The following is a 19,747-nucleotide window of genomic DNA, read 5'->3' as shown; positions in this document are numbered from 1 at the left end:
AACAGCAGCCGATACCCAACTGTTCGCAAGTTGACTCGGCTGAAATAATGTCTCCTTGACTCACTCTGGCAGGCCGCCAAAAGGAGCCACTGAAACTTCTCGGTGCTAATAACAATAACTTGTAATAAATATAGAGTTTAAATATACCCTCGTGAGTGATGTTATAACTGGTCAAAAGTCGCACAAACACACTTAGGCATTTTTACATTTCACAGTCATCCTGTGCCAAACGTGGACTTCCTTTCCGCGGTTCGTGCGTCAAAGGTTTGAATTACGGAATCAAAGCTCAAAGTGGCCGTCAGCGCGCCGTGCACGTGCAATAAGAGTAGATGAGTCAACCTTTCCTGTGACTTTGTGCTTTGAAAGCAAGTTTTCATACGTCGCAGGGCACTGAAGGATCGTTCGGATGATTCCGACGACACGGGGGCCGTGAGAACGAGAAGCACAAGTTTGAAAACTTCCTCAAAAATTAGTTTCACGTTTGGAGCTTGATCTTTCAGCAATGCATGAACATCTTGGATTGTGTCGCACTTGCTGCTTCCAAGTGACGGCTGCATTATGAATTGTGCAGCAAGCCGGGAGACGTCGAAATCAGAAGTGTGGAGCCCCAGTTCCTCTTCCAAGACTGCAGCAGAGGGAGGCTTCCTCTTAGCGGCATCAGTCACAATTCCTCTAGACAAACAAGCTCGTCGAGTCCAGGCTGCGTGAATCTCCTGTGAATTTCCGCCGTCAGAGTATCGACCAGCTAAAAAAAAAAAAATCCTTTCTCAGGGCATCGTGGCGAACTTTCGAGGAGGCCGAGGGCTCGTCAAGCCGTTTAAACACGGCTTTTTTTCTCGGCCTCCGCCATTCTTTGAAATGGAAAATAAAGTATTATTATAATAATTATTATTATCTTGTGCTTGGGGACTCTAGCTCTTATAAAATTAGAGTAATGATTGCTATTGTGGTGTAAAACGCTGACGTTGTGACCAGTGTTTTGCATCCAGAAATTGTCGGGAAAATCATGAAAATTGCTAAAAATATAAATACTTATATCAAACAATAAAACTGAGGGCTTACCAGTAGGGGTGTCGAGAACGCTGAGACTGCTGCTCGTGGATCGTCGCAGAACGAGGAGCTTGTTGACCATGAGGGCTTTGCTCAAAAACTTTGAAAAATTGAGGCCATATGAAGGCGAGAGTTCAGCTGGGGCAGGGGATTGAACAGTTAAAAAAAGACTCCAGAAATATTGGAGACAGGCTAAGCTCTATATGCTTACTTCTCCGCAGTCGCAGTCATGGACAGAGAGGACATACTCTACAGCAGCAGTATGCTGTTTATAAAGGATTGTGGCAGTAGCATTTTAATTTTTCCTCTGCTCCGCCCCATCTCCCTCCACCGCACCAGCCAACAAAAGGACGTCGCTACTGACGGTATACGCAGACATCGACCCCGTCTAAACCAAACAAGGCTGCCTGACCTTGTCAGGAACCTTAAAGTAATCCCCCGTCGCACAGACCTTTCCGCTTATCCCCAAGCTTCCGAAGAATCATCTACCGGCCAAAGGAAAGCGAGTCGCCTTCTTCCTGCTTCCTAGTCTCAGCTCTTCCATTCGCCGACACCGCGGCACTGGACCTTTTTGAAGTAGTTAAATGTCCCCACTTCCAGGAGAGAAGGGGTTGGCAGGTCGAGAGATGCTTCCGGCTAGTTCGGAAAGTCACTCACAGGAATAGTGCGGCTAACGCTAGAAGCCCCCAAGGGCGCTAGACTGGCTCCCGAAAACTCTTTGGAGGCGAAACAAACAAAAGACGCGGTCTTCACAAATTATCTTGGCGCTTCCCCCAGGCATTGAGATTTTTGAAGCTACTGAAGGTCGCGCACTTGTGGCAGGCGGCCAGGTCGAGTGGTGTCAATTTTTTTTTTTATCTATGTAGGTCATTCACGGGAATAGTAAGTTTAAAACGGTGAGTATCGTTCACCGACAATCGCAAGCTCTCCAGGGACCCAACTGCCCCCCCCCCTCCCCCTCACTCAGTGAATCGGAAGGGCATTTTAAGTTAATTCAAGCTCCCGAAGACTTCTTTTGACAGTGAAACGGCTTCCAGCTTTTTGAAGAACCCGAAGGCCGCGTACTTGCGTCGGGAGGCCAGCTTGACGAATTCTTCCTACGAGGGTCATTTACAATAATTTATCTGCTGAAGACGGCGAACGTCAAAATCGCTATTTTTCCATGGTCTTTTTCTCCACGGCCAGGTTTACGCTGGGGGCTTATCCTTCGGGCTAGGCCCCAAATGATCGGCTTTTGTGGCGATAGCTGGAAAATCTGACTGAACGAAAACAGAGAGGCAGCCACAGAACAGCGGGCGCCATATGTTCCGTAAAATAAAATCAATAAACGCAAAAAAAAAAAAAAAATTTGACCGAGTTAGATTGGGGGAGCCGCGCTACCTCATTTGTAAATAAGGGGGAGCCGTCGCTCCCCCTGCACCCCCTGTTCCGGCGCCCCTGCACGGGGACTGCTGAAATCAGGGTCGCCGCCGCTCGCCATGGCCTGACGGGCACACTGGCCGCCCCTCAGTTGGCCGCCCCATTAACAAGCACGCTTCCGCTTGTGGCGCTGAATGCAGCACTCTCGTGGCACGCCTGGGGATTGCCAGCTGGCTATTGTTGTTTTATGGGGTTTAGAAAGATATCTATTCTGAAGCCAGGGAAAGTTGTGCAGGCTAATTCTAACCGTGTCGACACGCGACACGTACAAACATGCGCGGTTTGGCCAGCGCCGATGCTTGGCAATCGACCAACTCTGCTGTCACTTAAGACGACAAAATATCTGAGTTTGCTTCTGTATAGAACGCAATTCTGCATTAAAAACTGAGTGGTACAGACGACGCCGTTGTTTTGCAGGCATTTATGTCTGGGACATCAAGGGGCGGCGCTACTTCGACTTCGTCGGTGCGTTCGGTGCAGTCGCCCAGGGCCACTGCCACCCGAAGATCGTGGGGGCGCTCCGGGAACAAGCTGGAAAAGTAACCCTCGCCTCCAGGGCATTCTACAGCCCTGCCCTCGTGGAGTTCCAAGAGCGTCTGTGCCGTCTGTTGGGATACGACAAGGTGCTGCCCATGAACACAGGTGCCAATAAAATCAATCAATTAGCCTACCAATCAATCACTTCATCAATCAAATAATGCATCATACAAGTAAATGTCAATTAATCAATCATGCAATCAAACACTGCATGAAAAATTTCTTCCGTAAATTACAGTCGGCGAATCAATCACTCCGTCAATTAATCAGTCAATCGATAAATCAATGAATCTCTCTCTCTCTCTCTCTCTCTATATATATATATATATGTGTGTGTTTGTGTGTTTGTGTGTGCGTGTGTGTGTGTTTGTTTTCTTATGTCTCCAAACAAGAAAACATGCGTATACAAGCAACGAAAAAAGAAAACTATTTGATATCGATGTTAGCGAAGATTTCGCGATGGCTCCTTCGATGAATGGGGAAACATCGGCTGTATGTTATTGCTTTCTACACAATTGAATTCGGGTTACTGGGAAAAATGGGTGTTATTTACATAGCTTCACTCGATAGTGAGGACGTCCAAGTGGATTCCGCAAATCACATCAGCATTGTCGTTTTGCAAAGACGCCAGATGTATGGTGTGTTTTTCAGGCTCGGTAGACTACAGATGGGGCAATAAACGACGCAATCAGTTTGATAATCAACTCAATTAATAGGCCACCTTGCTGGAGTTTCGAAGTCAGTTATTATGAAAGGTTCAACCAACATAAGAAATCCGAGAAGGCAAAGGACTTCGGGATGTCAATCGATCGTATGCGCTTTTTTGACGCCTGCTAATCACAGAACTGTATACGCAGAATAGTTGTCGAGTCCTTCCCACAAGTGAATTACTACTGCGTGACGCACGTTAAATACCCCAGGCTAGCGGTTATACTGCACTGGTTTAATTTCTCATCTACAGCTGGGAGACTCGTCGCCCGTTGAGGCAGACCAAGTTCTATGGACTGTATAAACATACACACAACCCAATTTTTTTTTTCGTTCCCACAATAGGGAGTTACAACACACCGTTTCTGGATTCCGCGATAACGAAACCCGATATTAGACAGTTTTAGTAGATGCTTCCGATGACTCCGACATACGATGAGAACACCCCGCCGAATCATCTTATCTTTATCGGGTACCTTTTTCTCCCGTGGACCGTCGAGCTGGAAAGCTGCCTGCTGCAGCCTGCAGTACAGGCAGCACCGCCGCTGTGAAACCGACAGGAATGCGGCACCAACAGCATGATACGTTATTGGCGCCATCAGACGAAAATAGAGGGACCATTTTTAAGGACTCGGTAAACGCACCAGTCGGAGACGCCTTCAAGGCACCCTAGGTTTGGACTAAAGGCGCTCTGGTTCAGGTGTGGAGGCTGCCGAAACGGCGTGCAAGCTGGCTCGACGCTGGGGCTACGACGTCAAGGGCATCCCGGCCAACCAGGCCAAGATGGTGTTCGCAGCCGGCAACGTCATGGGACGCAACATCGCTGCCATCTCCTGCTCGACGGACCCTCCGCATTACGCGGGGTTCGGTCCTTTCCTGCCGGGCATCGAGATCGTACCTTACGACGACCTCCGAGCACTGGAGGTAATGCGCCTTAACTAAGCCGCCTCATATTTTATGGGTATCCCTATTCTGGCCTCCATCCCCTCTGTCATGCTTCTCCCGATTGCCGCTTGGCAGCGCGAATGTCGGAACCAGCTGAGGTCGTCAGAAAGAGAACAGAGGAAATTACATCCTTCTACTGATTAGAATAAGGAAGGAGAATGAAATGTTCTTGTCGCCAGATGCATGGTGTGTTATGACTAAAAAGTAACACCTCAAGAAGGTAGGGCGAGGGCAAGGAAGGCTTGGGAGGAGGAAGCAGGTGGAACGCTGGAGAGGAGAGGAGGAGACCTCCATCTGTCTTTAGCGTTCTGCCTGCTTCCTTCTCCCCAGGGTTGGGCAGTATCGCGATACAAATGTATCGCGATAGTATTTCAGGAATACATTTCGTATCTGTATTTCTGTATCGTGATACATTTTTTTCGCCAGTATCTGTATTTCTGTATTGAAATACATTTTGAATGTTCCTTTGTATCGCGATACAATCAGGGTGAAATGTATTTCGTTACATTTTTTGAGAAATACTCAAACCCCCCCCCCCCTTCAAAAAAAAAAAAAAAAAATCCGAACGCTTTTTTTTTTATTTTTGAGGGCATCAGGGCCAAGGGGATGCTGGGGCATTGTTACCATGCTGACCAAGGTTCCTTCCGATTTTCTAAACTATTTTTCTATGCGTCCTCTTCTCTCTTCTGAGAACTGTTGCGCAGTCAGGGACTCGAACTAGGTGGCGTGCCAGGAGTGGAGTCCGAGCATCTTGTGCCGCAGGTCCTTAGGTAGGTTTTTTTTGAGTCATTGTTTGCGGGCATCCAAAGCCCGCTGCTTACCGTCTCTTTTGCCTTAACATACTGAGTACACCCATGCGGCAAAGCTGAGTAACAGTTCGTTGCAGCACGAGCCTGGTGGTGGCTGACTTAAAATTGTAGGATAACTCGCGCAGTGAAGTTCAACAGATATTTGAATGTGTCTGAGGCTGCGCCCGTAATATTGCACGGCACAAGGGTACGTCATCAGCCGACGTTAAAGTTGCCCGCTGCTGTGGTGATCCGAAACCCAGGAAGGAGGTCAGACGTGGCCTCGCTGTGCCGACCCAGACTTTGTACACCTGCGACTCGTCTCGAGCACGCTGTTTCTCGGAGAGCTCGCAACTCTGCCGGCAATATCAGGTCGCAATCCACGACGTCTTATTTGGAGTATGCAAGGCAAAACTTGATGACTGCAATCCATGCGTCGGTGGCGCAGGGTCAGCAGGAAGCACCTTCACAACAGGGATGCCACCGTATCGTTTTTTCAACCGTAACAGAAGATAAGACGTGTTCCAGTATGCTTCAGGTGGTCCACTATTCTCGAAAATCCTGCACAACCTTCAACGAGGTGAACTACAACGAAAATACATATTGACCTTTCATACAGCAGCGCGTTAAATTTCATGTTCAAGGCCACACCTACAGATAAAGAATGCCAGTTCATTCCACCGTGACGTCATGTGATAAATGTTGACAGGGACGTCTTTATTTGTCAAGGGCGTGGTGACGTTTTGATGGAATTTAGGATGACAGAGAATTTATTTAGAGGCCTGTCGAAGTCTTTTCGCATCCCTCGTCAGACAGACAGGATGTCAGGGAAGGGACCACGGTCAGTCCTTAATGGAACGTTTTTCTCAGCCCATTGAAGACTCCTCACCGTCCGAAATCACTACCTTCAAGGCAAAGTGCCAAGCCTACGGGAAAGTAATTTCAGGATCAAAAATTTCCACTTCTAACTCCAAGCTTCATTTAATTTGGTCTCAAATAAATTGGAAAAATGTATTGCAGTATCAGTATTTCTTTATTGTATTTCTGCCTTCCCTAAAATGTATTCCTGTATTTGTATTTCCAAATTCTTTTTGCCTATATTTAAAATGTATTTCCGATACGTATCGCGATACACATTTACAGATATATTTCAGTATCAGTATTTTAGCTACTATTTTAAAGTATCCCAGTATTTGTATTACCAAATACATTTTGGAGTATTTCTGCCCAACCCTGCTTCTCCCCTGCCTTCCTTTTCCTCGCCCTACCTTCTTGAGTTGTAATGAACCACACTGTAAAATATGTTGTTATCGGGAGTAACTTGTTGAAAACCCGAGACGTACAACCGTTACGCTACCAAGAGAACACCACAGGATATAGGGCCCCCAGCGAATGGCGCGTGTGCCTCACAACGATTGGCTGGCGTAAGCAATCATGTGACCACAGGCAACCAATGACGTTCTTGTCGGCAGTCGCGATGCGTGTCACGGTACGCAGACGATTGCGCCGAGATTAACCAAGTATCGGCGCAATTCTAATTTATTTATATGCCACGTATATGACAATTTTGTTATGTATCAGAAAAGTACTTGTTTTCGTACAGTCATCAACCAACTCACTGCTCTGACGTCACGTTAAGGCAATGAGGGCTGTTGTGATATGGGTAGGATTCCGTGGGTATGGAGTTGCCGTGAAATGCGGAGGGTGTTTTTCAGAGTTTATTTTTCGCTGAAAATTCAAAATTTATCGAAGTACTTTTTTAAATATTTCTAGGGATTTGCATTTTCGAGTTTATTTTACGGTATTCCCAATTTTTAATGTTCAAAGAATAAAATACGGGTACTATGACCCGTTGTGTTGAAAAAGCCTTGACGACCTAAAAGTCAAAACCATTCTGTCAGAAGATTTCAAAAGAAACTCAAGTAGCATTTCTTCAGGTGCATTAGTCCTGTGCTTCTACGAAATTTATTTGTAAAACACCATGTTTTTCGTTTTCTTCTTATTCTTATGTGGTCGTTATGACCTTGAAATTCGTAGTTTTTGGGATAAATACGAAGTGATGAAAAATTTACCGGCAAGTGTTTTTCGTTTTTTTTTTTGTTTTTTTTTTCGGATTTACGCGGAACCGTGGTAGGGTGACCACCTTCCTGCTAGCGAAATGCAGGACACGCGGGGCAAGGGGGCCGGGGGGGGGGGGGGGGGGAGGTAGGGGAAATTTATTAACACGCAAACTACGAACCGAGGCTATGTTAACAGATTCAATATCCTGTGCTGCCTAGGCACCTGTAAATTGTATTGCAGGAATAATATAAAGTTCAAAGAAATTTCACTCCCAGTGATATATTTTTATGCTAAATATGTTATTAAACGTGTCGAAGTTGAAAACATAAAAATCTGCTGCAGCAGAACTCAATGCATCAAATGAAAATAAGAAAACGGTGGATCTTTTTCGGCTTATTGTTTCCTGTCCATGATACTCAAACATGGTCCTACTCAAATTTTTAACATGATATTCTTCTTCGACCGTTGTGGGGTGCAGGCTTTTTGCCTGGTATGGCTGTCTTCACTAAGAGAAGAAATATCCCCAGCAACCCTTTCGCATTGACACAACGATTTGAAAATAATTACAGTGATTTAAATTTAAACTTTTGGCGAACAATTTTCTCACAATATTTTGCCGGGGAGAGGCACAATGGCGCATGCGCGTCGGTTCTCCTGCAAGAACGACGGTCGCTTCCCGCAATGCTTGCATAGAAAATGGCGTACCATTGCGATTTACACGATTACGAACAACCTCCGCGCTTCCCCGTGTCCCGCTGTTCAGCAGCACCATGAGTTAGCTGCAGAGTGAATTTTACGACTGTGTGAAATGCGGGACCTTTTGAAGATTCAAGAATTTCTCGCGGGACGCGGCCCACGAGCTCTCAATGCGGGACAGTCCCGCGAGTCGCGGGACGGGTGGTCACCCTAAACCGTGGGCATGCTAAGATTGTGTGCTGTTATTTTTCTTTTAGAGCGCAGCTCTTAGGCGACCGTTTCCGTCTTGAGCGGCGTCGCCGTCGCAACCGTGAGGTCACATGACCCCCCCCCCCCCCCCCGAGGTCACGTGACCCCCTGAGAACACGTGACCCTCAGTACACTTCCCTGCTCCTCCTCAAGAGCTGCGCTCTAATTCGGCGTTACAGGGGGTTGTAAATGGCTTCAATTTTTTTCTTTAAGAAATTTCTGCGCATGCGCAGTGCCCAGAATTCTTCTGGGCAAACGAGATCGCTTACTCTTATGTTTTCCCGGATGGACATGCATGAAACGAGGCAAATATATTACATTTGCCACTTAGAATACATTATAGAGGCGAGCGCGTGCGCCTGAATCCGGGCAGCTCCAAGCATCAGCTCTAAAACCGCGGTCCAATGCTCATGCATCGTGCAAAAGATCCGCGGAGTTCTCTGCGGAGATGTATGGCAGAATTATCTGCGTAGACGCCACAAGCATGTTCGAAGATACATGCTTCGAGCACGTCTGCGGACAGTTTTTTTTTTTTTTTTTTTTTTTGCAGAGTGCCCTTGGGGATTCGAACGTCTGCTCGTTCATGGTGGAGCCCATTCAGGGGGCAGCTGGCGTCATCGTGCCTTCGGACGGCTACCTCAAGGGCGTGCGACAGCTGTGCACCAAGCACAACGTCCTTTGGATCGCGCGGACGAGATCCAGACGGGTCTTGGCCGCACGGGAAAGTAAGCATTTGCCGATCGAAAGCCTTAAACAAGTGCACTTACGCCGCTTCCCTGGTAGTTGCGTTCTTCAGTGCTCGCAGGCAGTCTCGGCCGCATGTGTGGCGTACGCGATCGAGTTGGTAGTTTTGTCCGAGACGCCGTGATATTATCGGAGCCCGGGAAACATTCTCCGTCAAGGCACTTTAACCGGACCGCATTCGGAGCAAATTTTCTGTCCTTGTCTCAGGGACACGTGTCTTTGTGAATTTCTTAAGTGTGTCACGTGCGCGAACCAAGCGGAGTTTACAGTGCAGACGAAGGCCCAGAGGCGTGAGCCTAGCTGAGCAGAATGCTTTGCGCGCACCGGAGCTCGCACATAGAAGGTACTTTCCGAAGCAACGTGCTCGCGCCCCAGGCCTGAAGATGTTCTTGAGATGGAATACGTGGCTTGCATTGAGGTCAGCTCAGCGGCCATTGTGGAGGTCCTGCTACCGAGCGCGTGCGTTCTACCGCATACATTTCACAGCCCCGAATGTGTTCTCCGCGGATAGACTTGTTGGAATCGTTATCAGCATGGTGCGATGACGTCAGTTCAGGTATACAGGTTATCAAAGGAACGCGTTACTTCGCGGAAGGTTGACGCTCTTCACATTTGAGGTTGATCTCTTCGAACATGCCCGCCTAGAGGATTTGCCCACGTGACCTAAACCGCGCATGCGCAGATGGCTCTGCGTCGATCACGAGCAAGTACGTCCGGACCTGGTGGTTCTGGGCAAGGCGCTATCCGGCGGCGTGTACCCGGTGTCGGCGGTACTTGCAGACGACCAAGTCATGCTGGTCATCAAGCCCGGCGAACACGGCTCGACCTTCGGCGGAAACCCGCTTGCTGCGCGCGTGGCACTCGCAGCACTGCAGGTGTGCATGAGCTCTAAGATATGGTTTTACTTTGCTAGTTGATGTTTAAATGAAATAACAGTAAAAAAGAAAATTATTTATTTTCATTTAATTTCCTTGTTGTTGCGAGTTTGTGACTGTACTTTGCAGTTATTCTTTTACTTTACCTTGTCTATTTGTGCCGTGTGGGGATCGATGACTGCGTGCTAACGCGCTGCCAGAAACACTGCATTCGGAGTACGTGGAGCGAAATCTTGAACTGCAGAACCTAGGGACATTTTGCTCAATCCCACCCCTGCCGGTTTTGATCTGTACGAGTTTGGTACCGTCGTGCGGTCGTGTATCACTTTTGCGCGATGCACGCTAAAGACCGCAGGCTAACAGTGATACTGATCTGGCTTAGTTTCTCAACAGCAGAGACGCCAGACACCCGCTGGTACTGACTAACTTAACATTGCCTAAACATGCACACAATAAAGTTACCATCATGTCATGCACAAGGTGACTCGTCCACGTAGATTAACCTCGGTTACGTTACCGTACTCACGTAGGTACTTGAAGAAGAGAACCTGGTCGATAACGCAGAGCGTATGGGTCGGCTCCTTAGGGCGGAGCTGAGCAAGCTTCTTGGACACCTGGTGAAAGAAGTGCGTGGAAGGGGACTGCTCAACGCCATCGTGCTAGCTCCAGGTGACCGTTTTTTTTACCAGTCAAACATTAGAGACAAATGTGTTCTCGGGATATTACGTTGTCGTTACGACGGTCCTTCCGGAGCCAACGATAAGGAGCGTGCACAACAGCCGCATGTTTCTTGACCCATTAAAATGGAAGAGAGGGGTAACCCAATAGATATTTCGCTAAATTACGTAAACACCAGGGAGAATGCAAGATTCGTGAAGGAGCACTTGGAGCGAAAGCTCGCGCTGCGAAAGCGCGCTGGGTTCAGTCCCCACCCCTGCCCGTTTCGATCTGGATGAGCATCGTACTGGCGTGCGAACCAGTATTACTACTTCGTTTTGCACGTCAAAGACCCCAGGCTAGCGGTTGTACCGCACTGGCTGAATATCTCATCTACCATGTTGAAATAACCTGAGACTGGGGTAGAGAAGAAGCGTCAAAGCGTAGAAGGGACAGAAAATAGACAGGACGGTTATCCATGTTTTTTAACCCAACTATCGTTTCAATGCTTTTTTTTTGTTTTTTTTTTTTCGTGGAGAGGGTTTGTTATGTTTTAATAGAATGGACTGTGTATAGAATAATAGGGGAAGAGATCCCTTTGTTCAACTCTGAGGGTGGGTGTGTGTTGTTGCCTTATCGCGTCGACCTGTAAACGTTGTCAACGTTCTTACATTGTTTGATGAAGGCTGTGGCGCTTGAACTGTTTAGACTTCATCCTTTTGTGTTGGTGGAGATGACCTTGAGGTTGGGACTATATAAGGAGGTGGACAAAATAAATGAAGTTAGCTGAGTTTGAGACGTCGTCCTGTCTATTTTCTGTCCCTTCTACGCTTTGATGCTTCTTCTCTACCCCAGTCTCAGGTTATTTCAACATGGTTAATATTCACCAGCTCGCCTGCACCCTTACGATTTTTTCTATCTCATCTACATCTGAGAAACAAGTCACCCGGAGGCTGTACCACAGGCCATCCCATAAGCACACCAATTGTGTGTCTGCATGTACATTGTTTTTTTTAAAAATGGAAGTGACTTTTGTTGTGCACCATTGCCAAAACCGTCATGGTGCTTTAGGGCACGTAATAAACACCAGCCTCGACATCAAACACCAGCATATCGTCAGTTCTTCTTCGCCTTGGTCTCGGACCGTATCCACGGCTTCGATCGCCTATGACGCTCCGGAACCTCTCAGTCCCAGCGCAGCGTCGGCGAGTTGGGTCCGTGCCGCGGTGCAGGTCTTCTTGCACGTTAGGTCCCCGTCTTCTGCCCGTCCAAAGAACGCCACTTTTGCGAATGTCAGTGGTATTTAACAAAATGTTCATTCTTTTACGTTTTCATCCAGGCGTTGACGCCAAGGAAGTCTGCCTGCAGCTCATGAAGAAAGGTCTGCTCGCCCAGTCCAAGACCAGGGACACGATCAGACTTGCTCCGCCCTTGGTCATCAACGAGGAAGAGATGCGCACCTGCATCGACATCCTTACCCAGACGCTTATGCACTATCGGAAGCCATAGGCATTTCTTTGCTTTCCCCGGCTGGCTGAGAAAGTTAACTACCATGCATGATCTACACTTCGTTTCACATTATGTCCGATCCCGGCCGACACTAAAATACGTTATGCAGCCAATCAAGCCGCACCAAAAGTGCTTTGTCACGGCACTCGTCACGGCGCTCGCACAATGAATCCGCAGCGATATTACGCTTCCTTTCCGTGAGTGATTGGTTTAGAGGGTAAATGCAAACCCACGAAGACAGCGAGTTCCGTGGCACTTTTGGGCGCTTCGTGATCGTCGGTCGGACCTTGATTGAAATGGGGTATAGACTATAGAGGTACTGACCAACACTACCGAACGCTCAGGAGATGCTGACTTTTTTTTATATTGCAACAACAATAAAATATATAACTGATGACACGTCCTGTTAGAGCAGGGGTCTCAAACTCATCTGAGTGGTGGTGGTGGGGGGGGGGGGGGGGGGGGGGGAGGCAAATCGCCCACTTCCGATAGCCAACGTAAGGGGCGGGCCAACGTAAGGGGCGGGGAGGAGGATTGGAAAAAAAGGGGGGGGGGTTCAGTAATTTTTATTGAGAAGAGACCTCGTGCTTTCTGCTCTTTGTAAACTCTCAGCGTGACAGTGGAATCTTTAGCTTTGACATGTTTATGAGACTACTTCGGGGCATTTTACAATGTAATAAAACGATTTACAATGGCACTACCCTGCCAACGTGCTGCCATTTTGAGTACAACGAGAGAGCAAGTACGCTGTCGTTCCCGTTGCTTAATTCACTCGGGAATTATTTCAGCTCAACACGCTTCCCCCCCCCCCCCCTCCCCCCCCCCCCCCAAAAAAAAAAAGCTTTTCATGATAAACGTTTTGTTTTAGTACTAACAGTTTTATAGCACCAGCCTGAAAAGAAGCTTTTATTTTAATGTTGATAATTTTTAAATGCGAGAATCTCTTAACTCGTGGGCTTCAGATCCTTGGCAGTTTCTCCAGCTGAGCGAGAATTCGTGCAGCCCAGCTGTGTCTTTGAGCAAAAAAAGCTGGGAAGCAAACATTAAAACGAAACACGAGGCAAATTTAAACAAAATAGTATAAACTATGTGATACGTTATAACAGCACAGCTACGCGTCCGGCGGAAATGAATCGGCGACGTGACATCACTATGACTCGTTCCATTTGTAGGGCTCGAGACATGGGAAAGGGTGTTCGCAGCCGGTTGCTTGGGGGCCGCATCCGAGCGAGTCGCGGGCCGCATACGGCCCGCCGGCTACGTGTTTGAGACCCGTGTGTTAGAGTATAGATTTTTACGGTACTTGGCTTTTCTCGAGCTTGACTGTTGAAGTTTCGCCGAAGCCAGCATTACTGAACCAAAGCTGTGGCGCTTTGGCCAGGTGCGGTGGCAGAGCGGCGCGATTCCGGGATACTTAAAACCTAAAGAATAAAAACACTAAAAGAAGTATACACGGACGACTACACTTTTCAAATAGCAACTTGCTGTTTGAAAGAGTGTGCTTCTCTTCCTGCATGCGGAGAACCACATGACAGGAGGAAGAGCATGTCGGGAAAGCTTGCGCATAGGATGGCGTTTTCACGTTTTTCAAGCAGACGACACGTAGAGAAAATACGCAAGCGCTGGTTTGCGGTTTCCCCCCCCTTTTTTTTCATTTCCATGGGTGGGTTCAGCTTCTTCGCTTCAGCGGTCGCGTCGGAACTATTCGAGAGATTGAAGAGGGGGATTGTTTTCCCCTTCGAATATTTTGCAAGGTATGTCTGAGATGTTCGGGCATATTCTTTTGGGGCCGATTGCAACTCTTACCCCCCCCCCCTCTCTCATCCCCCCCCCCCCCTCATCCCCCTGCTCCGACTGTACAGAGACTGCTGTCCTTGGAACTGTGCTTGCAAAGTGGACATCCCCATTTCCTCTTCCCTTTTGTGTCAGAAGCTCGCCATGTTGGTGTGGTGTCTGGACGGCCGAAATGGGACGACCGCACACAGGAGGGGCTGACGCGAGACTGATCGGTTTAGTCTTTAGTAAAGACGAGGAAGTAGAAACGGAAAAGGAGAGAAAAAGACTGAGTAACCGTTTTAGATGATTATTTTGTTTAACGTTGTTTTTGTTTTAATGAAAAAAAATGGAAGTAGAAATCGAAACCTAATGCATGTAGATTGTTATTCGAGACCGCTAAACTCAATGTTCTCGTCCGCTTGCTGCAAGTAAAATTAAACGCCGCAATAACAAAAAAAAAAAAAAAAAAGGAAACGTTTGCGGACGACGCATGTGAAATGAAACCATGCAATTTGTGCCACGCTCCCCGCTGCATTTGAAACACGCATGATTCGTTGATCACTTTACGGGACCATGAAACGATTTTGGAGAGAATTTTACTGACTGCATATTGTTTACGGGATTAAAATAATATTAGCACGCGAGATTAGGAAGGCTAAATACTAAATGTTGGCAGATAAAAGCGGTCTATTTCTTACACTATCTTCCTCGAACGCTCGCAACGAAGTTGAGTGTATGAATGGGTGGAATAATAAACGAGTTAGGGCGAAACTTTCTGTAATGGGCGGTGCGCCAACTAGAAAAGTAACCACAATATCCACAGTGTCGGAGTATTTTTTCTTCCTTTTTTTCTGAGCATTTCAGTTGATTTTATCTTCCGTATTGGATACGAGTAGTGTGTCTCTCGAACTGTGCTCGCAAACGATGACATTGTCGATGAATTTTCTCGAGGGGAGTGACCAAGTTCAACATTCGGTTGCATAAGCCGTAGCGTCAACGAGAGCACGACGGGGTCCAGGCAGAAAAACACAAAAATGTGCATTCTCTGTAATGCACCCGTGGTTCTGTAGCACCACGACGGCGGGGAACTCCCGGCAGAAATCCTCTCGTGGGTGGTGGCCATCAGAGCCGTACATGTAGAGAAGGCATTCATTTGGAAGTATAGGAAACAAGTCAGGAGGCACCACTGGCCGAAAGCGGGCTGGGCGTGTTCCAGGGCGTCTTCACAAACTCGAATGTGGCCAACCAAAAGCCGGAAATAATACCCTGGCGGTGGTCGCGAAAAGCAAACTTAATAAGTGCGTCGGAATAACTCTCGGTGACTGAAAATATGGTGCACGTGATGTTTCAATCACGGTCATCCAAAATCATGATGGAATAGTGCGACCAGCGGAATGCTCGACATAATCCGTACACCAGGCGCCAAGGGCAGGAAATCTGCCGTCCGAGCGGTCACACTCTCTTCGAGCGAAACAGAGTTCGAGCTGCCACATTCGTTTCTTGCATCTTTTTGCATGATCATGATCGAAACATCACGTGCACCCTGTTTTCAACCTTGAAGGGTTACTAGATTTAAGTTTTACGCGCTTACAAAGACGATTGAAACTGTTTCTCGCTACCACCGCTAGGGGATTCTTTTCGGCTTCTGGTTGGCGAAGAGAGCATGTCGAGCCCTCCTTCTGCGTTTGGTGCTCGCCCTGGCTCTGCCCGCGCCTCCCATTGACCAAACTCTTTTTATACACGGCTCTGGTGGCCATCACAGTGAAGCATTTGTAAGCGCACCTGCAAAGCTATGAAATATAATTTCCGTTACTTATATTACAATATAAATAATTGAAAGAACACCAAACGCAAGGACGGACGAAATGAAGTGATCGACGAATCAGCTTGTAATCCTGACTCGAGCGTCGCTCGTACCTCCCTTTGCGCCAGGAATGGCGCCCGCTGATTGGCCGATCAAATAATGTCAGGGATGAATCTAGCAATGTTTTGTGTTCTTCCTATTGTTTAAATTATCCTTTACCAGCATGCTCTCCATTCCAAGTAGGAATTTATATTACTTCTTTTCTAGCGTCTTGTGTTCGCAGCCGAAATATGAACTTACCATTTTACACTGAGTAACCGTCACTCCTCCGCTGCCTGCGCTGAACTGCTACAGTCCTCGTCGGGCGAGTCCTCGTTTTGCCGCGTCCCGGCTTTCGGAACCAGGCCCATACTTCACTTTACCGAAACATTTCACGCTGCACTTCACTCATCTCCGCCCTATCCATAGCTATGGCGTTGATCGCATAAGCGTCGCGGAGCAACGAGTCCTGCAAAGTAATCGGCGTTCATGGAAACCTCCGTAGGTGACGTCGTTTCAACGTCCTTTCGTCAAAACGTTGAAGCAAACACGTCGTTTCGACGCAACGCGACGCTTGACTGACCCGGATCCCTCGCTCGGCTGACACAACTGCCGTTTTCGGAAGAATGGCATACTCTAAGTCACGGCCACGTGATTTCACATGTTGGTGACCGAATCCGATCGAGTAAAGGAGGAAAGCAGACTTGGTATTTCATCTTTTTTTTTTTTGTGTGTGTTTGTGTTTTCAAAGCTGGGGGCAATAAAACGAAAACGGATCCCTTCTCCCAGTTCTATGAACATTGAAGATTAATTAGGGTCTTCAATTGGAAAAAAGCTTGAAAATCATTTCATGGTCGCCTAATGGAAGTCGATGAATCTGACATTAAATTCTACCGTGTGGCAAGGTTCCCAGAAATCTGGAGTGTCCACGTTCCCGAAAAGAACGGAGAACCAGTCGCTGCAATCTAGTGAGGCGACTCGGCAGATGACGAGGCTGATGAAACGTTAAAACCTAAAAAAGAAAGAAAGAAACGAATTTGACGTTGTGACAATTTATCACGATGAAACATCATGCTCAGTGTCCCAGCGCAGACTCTTTTTTACATCTGCCGACGAGACATCTATTATTGACTCCGGTATGATACCAGAAGTTAGCCAGCATATTGGGGCTCCCTAACTTCCCGCAGTCTGACGCAAAATTTTAGGAAACGACGTACTGCGTTGACTGTGGCACCCGACAGTTATGATCACGGTGCCTGTAAGGCGTCTTCGACCGGTGTGTTTAGAGTCCTATTCCTCCCATGAACAAAACAAAAGTTGCTTGGGGGACTCAAAGCTTTGGGGCCCTCTGTTCTAAAACTGTCTAATAATGAAACGAATCGGCCGATTGGGAGTTTACGCAACAGATGATATCTATAGCGAATGAGAGCATAAGAAACTCAGAGCGCGAGTTAATATGACCTTGTTTTGTGATTCGTTCTTTGGTTATCGGGTAATGAGGCAGTCTCATTTGCTGGAGCGATAATAAGTTGCTTGAGACTCGGTGTGCCTTTCGTTTATGAAGCTCTCAGTGGCTGTTTCGCTTTCATCCACTCCCTTCCGTAACCTGCGTGTCTGGGGTGTCTTTTGACCATCAAGTGCCATGGTGGTGAATACTGTGAATACTATTTATTTAACTGGCGATTCTCCATCACTTCAGGAAGAGACCATGTGCCTATACTCCGTTCACCTTTAGGCTGAGACTAGAAGATCCGCCTTCAGCGCGATCTTTCTGTTCTTGCTAACACAAGTGGGAAGGCGCAGGCACACGCAACCAAAGCACCGCGGAAGCCAGCGAGCTAGCGCTGAAGGCAGAGGTGAACGGAGTATATAGTCTGTCGCATCTATGGTGCCTGCAGCGCGTCTCCGACTGGCGTGTTTACCGCATGCTCAAATCTGGTCCCCCGGTTTTTGACTGAATACGTCGTAGAAGCGTCATGCTCTTTCCTGTCGCGATCCTGGTGGTGGCACGGCAGCAGGCGCGACAGACGCGTGTTCTGCGGTGGGTTGTTCTCTGAGGTCGACAGGGCACGAAGCTCACACGGCAACAAGTTGGGACGACACTGGCGCTGACGTTCGGTCGTCGTTTTTAAAAGAATTGACTACACTGCGCCGCGAAGCATTACAAATAACAACACTGAGACTAGAAAGGCGACGCGACACACACAAATGTGCGTTTTTTCCCTCCGCTTTTGCGTGGAAGGAAGAAATAAAGAGCCGTTAGTGGCGCTTATTTGCGCACGTTGCGTTGGCTTCCTAGTTCGCAGTGTCGTTATCTATATTCCTTCGCAGCGCAGTTTACTTAAAGCAAATACCGGCCGGCTCAATTTCAAGCACTGTTTACGCAAGGGCTTGTAAGAGCATACTCAGGAGGGCAATATGCGATAGTATCAGTTGCGCAGCAAAAAGGGGAGGGGGTGGGGGCTTAGGGGGTCCCATTCGCCCCCCCCCCCCCTCCTTTCTAAATCCAACTGAGCCTATAAGATACACGTGTATTTTGACTCCTCCCCCCCCCCCCCCCCATAGTAAAAAAGAAAGATGTTACAGCTCTACGCGATACATTTTTCTATTTTTGATTTTTCGATGATCTGGTGGGAGGGTCCGGATTTGCCGACATAGATTATTGATTGATCGAAGACGTCTCGTTACTGACTTTTAGTACTGCGTATACAAGGAAACGCAAGCACTTCACGTTTGCGTTGCGTGTTCCACAGTGCGCGTTCGCGGAGCTCGAACTGCGTCTTAGATGGGCGCATTTTGACGACGCGCATGCGCAGAGTGGAGCCCGAAACGCTAACACCGCACCTCGCTTGCTCCCATAAAACTAAACCTCTCGCGTCTCTTAAAGGATAGCCTTCTGATGAGTGTGTCATCGCAAGGCAGGGGTGGAGGTGATAAGGATTTTAAAGAAAATCGTTTACGTCAATGTTAATAAATCTCGCTAATTTGATTATCCATTATTAAGCATGACTACGTGTGTTTGTATAGGCCTTTCCACCGCTTATCACCCGGACGAAAATGCGCAGCGTCTGATTTACTGCACAGCAGAGCTACAGTGCATGCTCAGAAGGCGTTCCACAGCCCAGCAGACAAAGATGGCAGCGCAAAGAAGGCGATATCCGGAAAGGTCTATAGGTTTTGTACGCGTGTGCGTTGCCAAACATGGGCTACTTGTGCTTTATGTTGGCCTTGCCTTCGTGTTACGTATTCTTGTTACACTCTCTAGAGTCTAGGGTAACGCTTTTCGCGTGAACTCTGGCCCATAAATACGCTCTATTAAAATTAGTATTGATCTTCACCGCACAGTGCGAGATCATCGAATGTCGCGGCTAATGGGCAAATGTATTAGATGAGCATTAACGTTCACCCGGGCCTTAGCGTGCTATGTATTCGTGCATCCACGCAAACCAGAAGACCCGATGTAGTCTCCAACAAAGATGGCGTGGGACAGGATGACAATGTCCAGGTAACCCGCGTCGACACAGAGAAAGAGGAGGTTCAGAATGGCCTCGGTGTTGCACCGCAGGAACTTCTTTAACAGGTGAGGGATATAGAGCGCAACGGACGCGAGCATCCCAAGGTAGCAGGGCACGCGGAGTCGACGGCCCGAGCTGTCCCTGCGTAGAAGGCACCAGCAGAGGTCACTGGTGCACGTACATGTGCACGTTACTTAAATTAAGTAACTAAATACCGGTACTTATTACTCACTAAAAATAACTAAGTACTGTCTGAAGTGAGATAGCGCAGGCGAGCTGGTTAGAGAACGGCTTGTTGCTGCTATTAAAAAAAAAACGCTTTCCCTCAACTTGAGTGTAACGCGTTATTTTCACGTTACTCTGTATGTATTGTTT

The 19,747-nt window shown here is 47.7% G+C and overlaps 1 pseudogene; it reads left to right on the top strand.

Moving 5' to 3' along the window:
- The first annotated feature begins 2,892 nt into the window (after positions 1-2,892).
- On the top strand, positions 2,893-12,351 carry LOC115328938 (annotated as a pseudogene).
- The last annotated feature ends 7,396 nt before the right edge of the window (positions 12,352-19,747 follow it).

The sequence above is a fragment of the Ixodes scapularis genome, unplaced genomic scaffold (genome assembly GCF_016920785.2).
Source record: "Ixodes scapularis isolate PalLabHiFi unplaced genomic scaffold, ASM1692078v2 PGA_scaffold7__128_contigs__length_106722199, whole genome shotgun sequence".
Lineage (NCBI taxonomy): Eukaryota > Metazoa > Arthropoda > Arachnida > Ixodida > Ixodidae > Ixodes > Ixodes scapularis.
The sequence above is the reverse complement of the archived record's forward strand: the minus strand, read 5'-3'. Positions and strand labels throughout refer to the sequence as shown.